This window comes from Oratosquilla oratoria, chromosome 14 (assembly GCF_046742065.1).
Source record: "Oratosquilla oratoria isolate Oo_2021 chromosome 14, ASM4674206v1, whole genome shotgun sequence".
Lineage (NCBI taxonomy): Eukaryota > Metazoa > Arthropoda > Malacostraca > Stomatopoda > Squillidae > Oratosquilla > Oratosquilla oratoria.
Window position 1 is genome coordinate 33383199 of NC_134790.1, and position 10000 is coordinate 33393198.

The 10000-nt window shown below is 40.0% G+C and overlaps 3 non-coding genes across 3 annotated transcripts; 1 reads left to right on the top strand and 2 right to left on the bottom strand.

The window, feature by feature from the left end:
* Window positions 1–17: 17 nt before the first annotated feature.
* Window positions 18–89, bottom strand: TRNAP-AGG (transfer RNA proline (anticodon AGG)). Its single transcript has one exon. It is a non-coding gene; the product is annotated as a tRNA-Pro (tRNA).
* A 2297-nt stretch (window positions 90–2386) lies between these two features.
* TRNAP-AGG (transfer RNA proline (anticodon AGG)) lies at window positions 2387–2458 on the top strand. The gene has a single exon. It is a non-coding gene; the product is annotated as a tRNA-Pro (tRNA).
* Window positions 2459–9331: 6873 nt separating this feature from the next.
* TRNAP-AGG (transfer RNA proline (anticodon AGG)) lies at window positions 9332–9403 on the bottom strand. The gene has a single exon. It is a non-coding gene; the product is annotated as a tRNA-Pro (tRNA).
* Window positions 9404–10000: the final 597 nt, after the last annotated feature.

Sequence of the window (10000 nt, forward strand, 5' to 3'; positions counted from 1 at the left end):
TTCTTTCTGAAAACACTGGGCCTGACCGGGATTTGAACCCGGGACCTCTCGCACCCTAAGCGAGAATCATACCCCTAGACCATCAGGCCATGCTTACACTATTGCATTGAAAACAGGTACAAAATGTAATTTTTCCATACTTGGAGACTGCAGAATTATAAACGGCTAGAAAAGAGAATCTCTCCCTAATGAGTTTGGACAGAGTGCAAAGAGTGCACGAGTGAACGTCAAATGGGAATTAGCAGTATTTTTCTTATCTGTTGAATTGTGGACTTTGGTCTTCATTTGATTTACATTTGTAATCCGTTTCTCTCAGAGCACAAACTCCAAGGCTCTAGTTTAAATCTCTACCGGGGGCTACCTCACCTTTGCCTTCCACTGTATTTCATTCCTGGCATCTTATCAGCGTACGGTCACTTCGATTTTTCTTCAGGTGCTCTCATAGTGTCGAGATGATCCTATAAGTAATCCAGGCACCAGTTCACTTTATTTTTGAACATGAAAAACCTTTGTCATATGAAATTTGTATTTTAGTTTGTTTCTCTTTTTCAGAGAAGTGAAAGGATGTCTGTGGAGGCACATTGTAGGGTCTGGCATAGTGAGTTGGCTATAAGACCATCACATCTTAACAATGTGACTACATAAAAAAAAAAAAAATCAGGAAGCGAGTGCACAGTGATAAAGTTGAAGGAATGAAATGTAGAAGGAATAAATGTGGGTGTCGCCCTGTAGAGATGTGCACCAGAGGGTCTGAGTGTCTGGAGAAAAGCAGATTAGAAAATGGAGGAGGCCAACTGAATTGTACGAGCCTGGAAGGAACTATTAGGACAAATTTAGATTTAAGAAGGAAATAGGCAAGAATTGGTTTACTAATAGGGTGGTCGATGAATGGAATAAACTTAGTAACCATGTAGTAAGCGCTGAAACTATCAGTTGTTTTAAAAAACGATTAGACAACTTTATGGATGGGGACGACAGGTGGTGATGGATACGGAGCTGCCTAGTATACGCCTTATGGTCTCTTGCAGTCTCTTTTATTCTCATGTTCTTATGTTCTTATACTATTATATCCCATGTGACCTTTACTCGTCCATCCACTGCAATCTGTCCATACTATGTAGGCATACATTCTCGTTTTTAACAATTTATAATCATCCAATTTGTAAAAAGAGTTAATTTATATCTTGTTCCTACTCTCATTCTCATTACAATTTGATTAACTTGGTATGATTATCTAGGCCCTAGGTGTGTGATTCTCGTCTAGAGTGCGAGAGGTCCCGGGTTCAAATCCGGTCCAGTCCATTATTTCTTGGGAAATTGCTCTAAATTCCAGATGATTTATTCATTGTGCTCAAAATAGGTCCATGGTAATAAAAGAACACTTAAAGCTCCCCAGAAAGGGATAACAAGGTGATCCATATGTGCACCTAGGATTATAAAACTCCACAATGAACATCCTCACTCAGTAAGAAAGTCGTAACTGTAACGGAACATGCGGAAGTGCGTGTAAAGTATTTTGTATGTTTTATCTGTGTACACACACACACACACACACACACACACACACACACACACACACAAACAAACAGTTTGCATGCTTGCAAACACAAACACAAACATACACCCAGTAATACATGCATCCGGTATCCATTTCTTTTCTACTTGTGCTGTGTATTCTAAACATCCGAAGCAGTAACAGTATCGGAGTTGGGGACTGGGACACGCAAATGAAATTACATTCTATCGATAAAGAACTTATATGGAATTGAGCGTTCAGCGTCGTGATCAATATGTGTTCACTGAAATCCTGCTGCTGACTCAGTAGATGGGATTTACTGACCCGAATATGGAGTACGTGTCTCACGTTTGGAGTGACTCGACCCACTCTGAACGACTTATTGTATTGTATAGATTAGATATTCAAGACAGGAATGTACTTATGATAGAGGCATTTGAAAACAGTGAACTGTCGTTTATGGAGGTACATATTTGTTCTGGTAGAGTGAACTAGATACAGGACCAGCATATCTTGACACTTTGTAAACACCTGGAGAAAATTCATAGGTAGCGTACGCTGATAAGATCGCAGAATGAAATACAGGGGAATGTGTGTGGGTCGCCGGGTAGTGATTTGAACGGGAGGCTTGAAGTGAGTACTGAGAGAAAAGCGGGCAAAGAACAAAGGAGGTCAAATGAAGAACAGAAGAAATAAGTGAACTTTTAGGATACTGCCGACTTCCATGGCATGTATAATCGTGTATTCACTGCACTCTGTCAAATATTAAGTGGGCAAAGATTCTCTTTTCTAGCTGTTTATAATTCTCCAGTCTTTAACAATATAAAAATTATATATTTGTACTTATTTTTACTGTAAATGAGACGGGTTGGCCTGATGGTCTAGGGGTATGATTCTCGCTTAGGGTGCGAGAGGTCCCGGGTTCAAATCCCGGTCAGGCCCAGTGTTTTCAGTAAGGCATTGTTCTATATAAAACTAGATTCATACATGGTGCTCTAAAGACACAAAAAATAAGAAAAGAACACTTCATGTATACAAGCAAGTTCATAGAAATCAACACTGAATATCCACATCCAACTCTGCCACCGGGAATGAAACCCTAGGTTATACGATTTTTACCACATGGATAAGACGCGACCATCGCGATATGTAGCTCTTCCACTCTTCTTGTAGATCTTCCATAGCGCAATGGTAGTATCAGAGCATTTTGGTAAAAGACGCACAACCTATAGTCCGACTCCTGGTGGCAGAGCTTTCATAGTGTATATATATATATATATATATATATATATATATATATACATATATATATATATATATATATACATATGCATATATATATATATGTATATACTTATATATATATATATATATATATATATATATATTAAACTCACAGTCTTCAAACAATTTTTTGTGTCATTATAACATATGGAATTAAGCTCCCTCTACTGGAATTTGAACCCTCGCCTGAGCGGCTTGGTTATTGCATAAAGGATTTCATGCAATACAGTACATACCGTGTCACGCGGACGCTCTCGGAGGAACGACTGGGCCGTGAAATAAGACGTTTCATTTTGAAGGGTCGTCGTGACACGATGGTACAGCCTTCGTCTTATAATAAGCAAGTCGCTCAGGCGAGGGTTCGAATCCCAGTAGGAGAGTTTAATTCCATTTATCATTATTACACAAAAGTTTGTCGGAAAACTAGCCTGTATAAAAGATTTGATGCGACACAGTTCATACGGTGTCACGCGGGGGCCCTCGGTGGAACGACTCGACCGTGAACTTAGTCATTCCATTTTGAAGGGTCATCGTGACAGGATAGTACGGTCTTTGTCTTATAATATGCAAGCCGCTCATGCGAGGGTTGGAATCCTAATAGGAGAGTTTAATTTAATATATCATAATAACACAAATATATATATATATATATATATATATATATATATGTATGTATATATATATACATATATATATACACACACACACACACATATGTATACATATATATATTTTTATTGAAATCAACTGCGTTAATAGCTTTGGCTATCTTGAGGTTCAAATTCTTCAGTATGAAGAATAATCTTTTGTCTTCTCAGTTCAAAGTATGAACATAATCATTCATGATTTCAAAATCATGGAGAAGAGGGTGCAGTAAAAGGCGCTGCTGAATGCCAATGGTTATAATAACACAAGGTAAACAGTACAAAAGCTGTTGACAGAATCACCGAAAACTTAAGTCTTTTCGCCTCTCACGGAGGCTAATTCAGGCTAAGAAGAACTATAATATCAAAGCTAACTAGGTCTGCTATCGTCGAAGATGAAGGGAAATGTGAATGGTCTCTGGCCGACTGTCAGTCCTTAAACAGCAGGATGATAAGGGTATTGGGAGAGGTCATCCCAATTTTTGGGAGAGGTCACTGGAGGTTAGAAGTTTTTGGGTGAGGTCACTAGAAGGAGATGTCAAGTGAAATCTTTGGGTGAGGTCACTAATGGAAGGCGAGGACGACAGGAGTCTCTGGGAGAGGTCACTTGGAGATGCGAGCGAAGTCGGAAGGGGCCCTGGGTGAGGTCACTAGGATAGGTAGGCAAGGACACCAGTCTTGTTCCGGAGCTTGTGGAGGTAAGTCTCGCTAGACTTCTGGTTTTGGTTCCTGTAGGCTGGTTATTTTGATGCTGCTGAGGGTTTTGGTGAAGGTATTGGTCTAGTTGGGGTTCGGATGCACTTTGATTTTGTTGTTTTGTTGGGCATGGTGTTCCTGGGGGAGGGCTGAAGGTAGGATAAAGTCTGCAGCTTGCTGTACACTGATGGAGGACCGTTGAGTAGTAATCGCAACAGCTTCAGCAATCTGCAGTCTTTTGAATTTGTCTCGTTGTGGAGTATAATTGTATTGTGTATTAAAGTGTTATGGTGGCTTCATGTCGTGGTGGTCAACAAAGTGTTGTAAGATAGAGCCTTGGTTTCGGTGGTATTAGAGGCGTCTTCTTAGTGTGGTGGAGGTTCTACCAATGTAGGAAAAGGAGCCGTCACAGCAGCCCTCCTGGCAAGAAAACTTATAGAGTACATTGGTAGAGGCCTCCTTCGGGATTTTTGGTGTTGTGTTGTTTTTCATAACTAGGGACCTAGTCAGGTTTGGCTTACAGTAAATTCTTATGTTGATTGTTGTGTCTGCGTCTGTGGGGAAGGATCCTATTTTTATAATGCCTTTAATGGCATCACACTCTTCCTTATAATGGCTGTGAAAGTGATTCTGGTGGTAAATGGTGATATCATTGTTGATCTGATTTGGGGCCTGCATATATATATATGCATATGTATATATATATCTATATGTATATATGTATATATATATATATATATATATATATATATATATACAATATATATATAATTATATATATTCATGGATGGTTCTTATTCTCAAAAAAGTAAACAGGTGTTTGTGCCAGCACATTGTGAGGTTTGGTATAGTGGAAAAAAACACACTAATGACAAGAGTGAATCAATGGATAGAGACTTGCATTGGGTAGTTTGAGTGCTCGGAGAGAAGCGGATTAAGATTTGAGGTCAAATGACGATCACAATCCACAAGTGCACGAAAAAAGAAAAGAAAAGAAAATTAATACAACTCCCATGTGACGTACACTTGTTTACTCTGTTCAAGGTAAGCGGGTAGATACTCTCTGTTCTCGTCGTTTATAATTCTGCAGTCTCTGAATATAGGGAAATTATGTATTTATATTTGCTTTTACATCATGCCAAACTTGGCCTGATGATCTAGGGGTATGGTTCTCGCACAGGGTGCGAGAGATCCTGGGTTCAAATCCCGGTCAGGGCCTGTGTTTTCTGAGAGAAATTGCTCTAAATACAACTAGATTTGTAGGTGGTACTCTAAATAGACCTACGGTAATAAAAGGAACACCTCATTCCCGCACAGATTGGACAAACAACTGGTCCATATATGCAATTAGGATAATAAAATTCGACAGTGAACACTCTCAACAAATAGGAGTAAAGAATGTTGCATGGTTTATGGAAGAACTCACACTAGTATGCTTGCATGCATGCACACATAAAAAAATCTTACATTCACACACACACACGCGCGCGCACACACACACACACACACACACACACACACACACACACACACACACACACACACACACACACACACACACACACACACACACACACACACACACACACACAAACACACACACGCACACACACACGCACACACACACACACACACATACACACACACACACACACACACACACACACACACACACACACACACACACACACACACACACATACACACACACACACACACACACACACACACACACACACACACACACACACACACACACACACACACACACACACACACACACACACACACACACACACACACACACACACACACACACACACACACACACACACACACACACACACACACACACATAAAACACGCCAAGACATATGAATAGATACGTGCATCCGACATCCTTTTCTTCTCTACGTGTTGTGTGGCTAGTACGAGTAAAAATTCCGACACGAACAGAGCTGAAATAACGACGCAGGTGAATGAAATACGCCATATAAAACTCACAGACTATCGATAAATCGCTTATATGAAATTGATCGTTCAGTACCATGATCAAAATGTTCTCGACCAAATTCAGCAGATGGGACGTACTCGCGCGAGTATGGACTGCGCATCTCACGTTTGGAGTGACTCGCCTCACTCAGTTGTCAACAGGGTAGAATCTGAAGACCTCCATCTCACCGACGTTTCTTTTACTTGAATAAAAATTCATTATAAATTGGAACAGTTCCTTGCTTTGCTTGAAGTAGGAATGCAAGACATAGGATATGTGCTTTCAAAGAAGTAAACAGGTGTCTGCAGAAGCACATTACGGGGTTTGGTATAACGAATTAGTTATTGAACCAACATGTATTGAGATGGCGTTAGCGTGTGAAGAAGGCACAAGGTTACGGTTACAAAAGTGAATAAAAAACACAGGTGGCAACAAACGTGCGAGTCACCCATTAGATACTTGAATTGTAGAGTTTGTACGGAGAAAAACAGATTAAGAATGGAGTAGATCAAATGAAGAGCACAAGCCATAAGTAAAAGAGAGAGAAAAATTAATGCGACTCTCATGTGACGTACATTCGTGCACTCTGTTCAAACTAAGTAGGTAGAATCTCTTTTCTAGTCATTTATAATTCTGCAGTCTCTAACCAAAAAGAAATTGTATTATCAGTGTCATTCTTCTCACTTCTCACCAAAATCCTGTTAGGCGTATAGCTTGTCAGTAGTCCAACTGTGCAAAAAGACGCCAATTTATTTTGTCCTGATAGAGATGTTGTTCTTCCACTGTCTGCACATCACTTCCTCTCTTCTCTATTGCGCCCTTGATGTTCTGGATCCAGCGCATGCGGGGTCTTCCCCTTGGCCTTCTTTCCTCAGGTTGCCATTCCAGTTTTCTTGGGTATCTTTTCTGGTTCATGCGTTTAATATGTAGGTGAGAACTGACTTTATCTTGAGAGAGTTCTGAATTGTGATGTTTCTTAACCGGTCAAGTCTTGTGACACCTTTAATTAGTCTGAGGGCTTTCATCTCAACCGCCTGCACTTTTGACTTGGTTTTCGATGTTAATGTCCAAGTTTCATCTCCATAAGTGAGTATCGGTCAAAGAATTGTCCCTTTCTGAGGTATATATGGGTCTCTCAGTATTGGATATAGCATTTATAAACCTGTGCTATACTTATGTATTTGGTGGTCAATTTCCTTTTCCATAAGCCCAGATACTTAAAGTTTGCAACTTGTTTCATCTGCTGCTGTCCGATGAATATGTTGCGGTCAACTGGTGTCCTTGATAAGACAAGGATCTATGATTTACTAGCACTTATTTTCATATCCTTTACTTGTAGTTCTGTATCCCATCTCCCAAGTGTATGCTGAAGATCGTCTGGTGACCGGGCTATGTGAGCGATATCGTCTGCATATGCCAGTACTGTGGCTAGATTTTCATGTTCGTCTTGCGCTGACCTCATCACCACGTCCATAGATATAACAAATGGAATTGGAGATAGAACTCTTCCTTGCTTGATACCGCTCTTGACCTCAAACTATTCCCCCCCTCCTACTTTTGTCCGCACTACACTATAAGCCTGATTGTATTATCAGTGATGATTTCAAATCATGTAAGCAGTGTATTTCTGCCTCAGAGAAAGAAAATAAGATTCTATGTCTAATTACTGGATCTTTTGGTTTTGAAAGTCAATCTGTCATTATAAAGCTATATAAATCGTGCTTAATTAACCTTGGTACATGTCTATTTCTCTATTTTCTTATCTATATGCTATTTTATTTTTCATATTCTGTTTATAGTAAAAGAAGCTATGTAATATAATGAGTATAACTTTTTAGGATTATAACGATTACCCAACCTATTTCACCTGTCTCACCTGTGACGTCTCGGCGTGAAAAAAAGCGCTGCCACGTTTGTTATAGTCCAATAAAGTAATATTATACAACACAGTTTTCTTGACTATATACGAAAAAAAACATATAGCACATAGACGTGAGACGTATGTACTAAGGTTGCTTTAGCAGAATGGTTAGTAGTAAATTACGGCATATGTCATACCCTGAACGGACTCCTTGGAGCGCACAGACTATAATGGATCGAGCCATATATGAGCTCTAAGCTCTAATCAGGGAGGGGAATAGATATTGATAACTTGTCCAACTCGTTATCCAAGACCGTGGTGAATTACACACACACACAACACACAACACACAACACACAACACACAACACACAACACACACACACACACACACACACACACACACACACACACACACACACACACACACACACACACACACACACACACACACACACACACACACACACACACACACACACAAAAGTTGTAGCTATAGTGAATCCGATATACATGCCTTTGCTACGAACGAGGATTGGTGCCATGTCAGTGTTGATAAGTTGAAGGTTGTTCGTGAGTTGCTGGAGTGAGATTAGCTGATGTACAATTTCGCTGATGTAAAACTTCACATGCAACCAGCTTTGCAGTTGGAAATCCTACTTGTAGAACGTTGGCAGTATTGATAGTGTGGTTGAAAGGCAGTTGAGGCACGTGAAGGATGATGCGCACACAATGACAGATGCGGTGTGACGGGGATAGAGACGGAAGATTTGACCTTACCCACATGGTCTAAATCCCTTGGAAATGTCAGCACTGAAATAAGATGGAGTCAGGTCAGTGCGACAAAGCAACGCTACTCCCCACCTCTGCGAATTGCCCTGAGGGGGTGAAATGATATAGTTGACACAAAAACAGAATTAATAATGTTGCACACTTCGGAGATAATATACTAGCCTCTGTTATTGCCATCGTGTCGCAGCCTGCGATAAACCCTAAGTCACTTCATCTTATTGGTCACTGTACTTGATGGTTATGTGTATATTTATGCATGTAATGTGTGTGTGTGTACATATGTGCAAACATAGTTGTAGGTGATTCTCACATAAAGCATGCACCATCCTTTACACACACTTCCGCATGTTCCGTTACAGTTGTGACTTTCACTCTTGCTGGAGGAGGATGGTTACTGTGGAATTTTATGAACCTGTCTGTGTATATGAATCATCTGTTTATCCAATTCAGATGGGTATGTAGTGTTCTTTTTATCATAGGTTTATTGTATATTGAACACCTGAACAAATCTAGTTGCATTCAGAGTAATTTCTTTCAGAAAACACTGGGCCTGACCGGGATTTGAACCCGGGACCTCTCGCACCCTAAGCGAGAATCATACCCCTAGACCATCAGGCCATGGTTACATCTTCACATTAAAAACAAGTACAAAATGTAATTTTTTCATACTTGGAGAGTGCATAATTATAAACGGCTAGAGAAGAGAATCTCTCCCTAATGAATTTAGACAGAGTGCAAAGAGAGTACGAGTGAACGTCAAATGGGAATTAGCAGTATTTTTCTTATCTGTTGAATTGTGAACTTTGGTCTTCATTTGACTTACATTTGTAATCCGTTTCTCTCAGAACACACACTCCAAGGCTCTAGTTTAGATCTCTACCGGGCGCTACCCAACAAGTGCCCTCCACTGTATTTCATTCCTGGCATCTTATCAGCGTACGGTCCCTTCGATTTTTCTTCAGGTACTCTCATAGTGTCAAGATGACCCTATAAGTAATCCAGGCGCCTGTTCACCTTAGTTTTGAAAATGAAAAACCTTTGTCATATGAATTTTGTATTTCTTGTTTGTGCAGTTTGTTGAATCACGAAAGACACAAGACACAAAGCGTTTTCCTTTTTCAAAGTGAACTGATGTTTGTGAAGGCACATTGTAGGGTCTGGTATAGTGAGTTGGCTATAAGATCATCACATCTTAACAATGTGACTACATAAAAA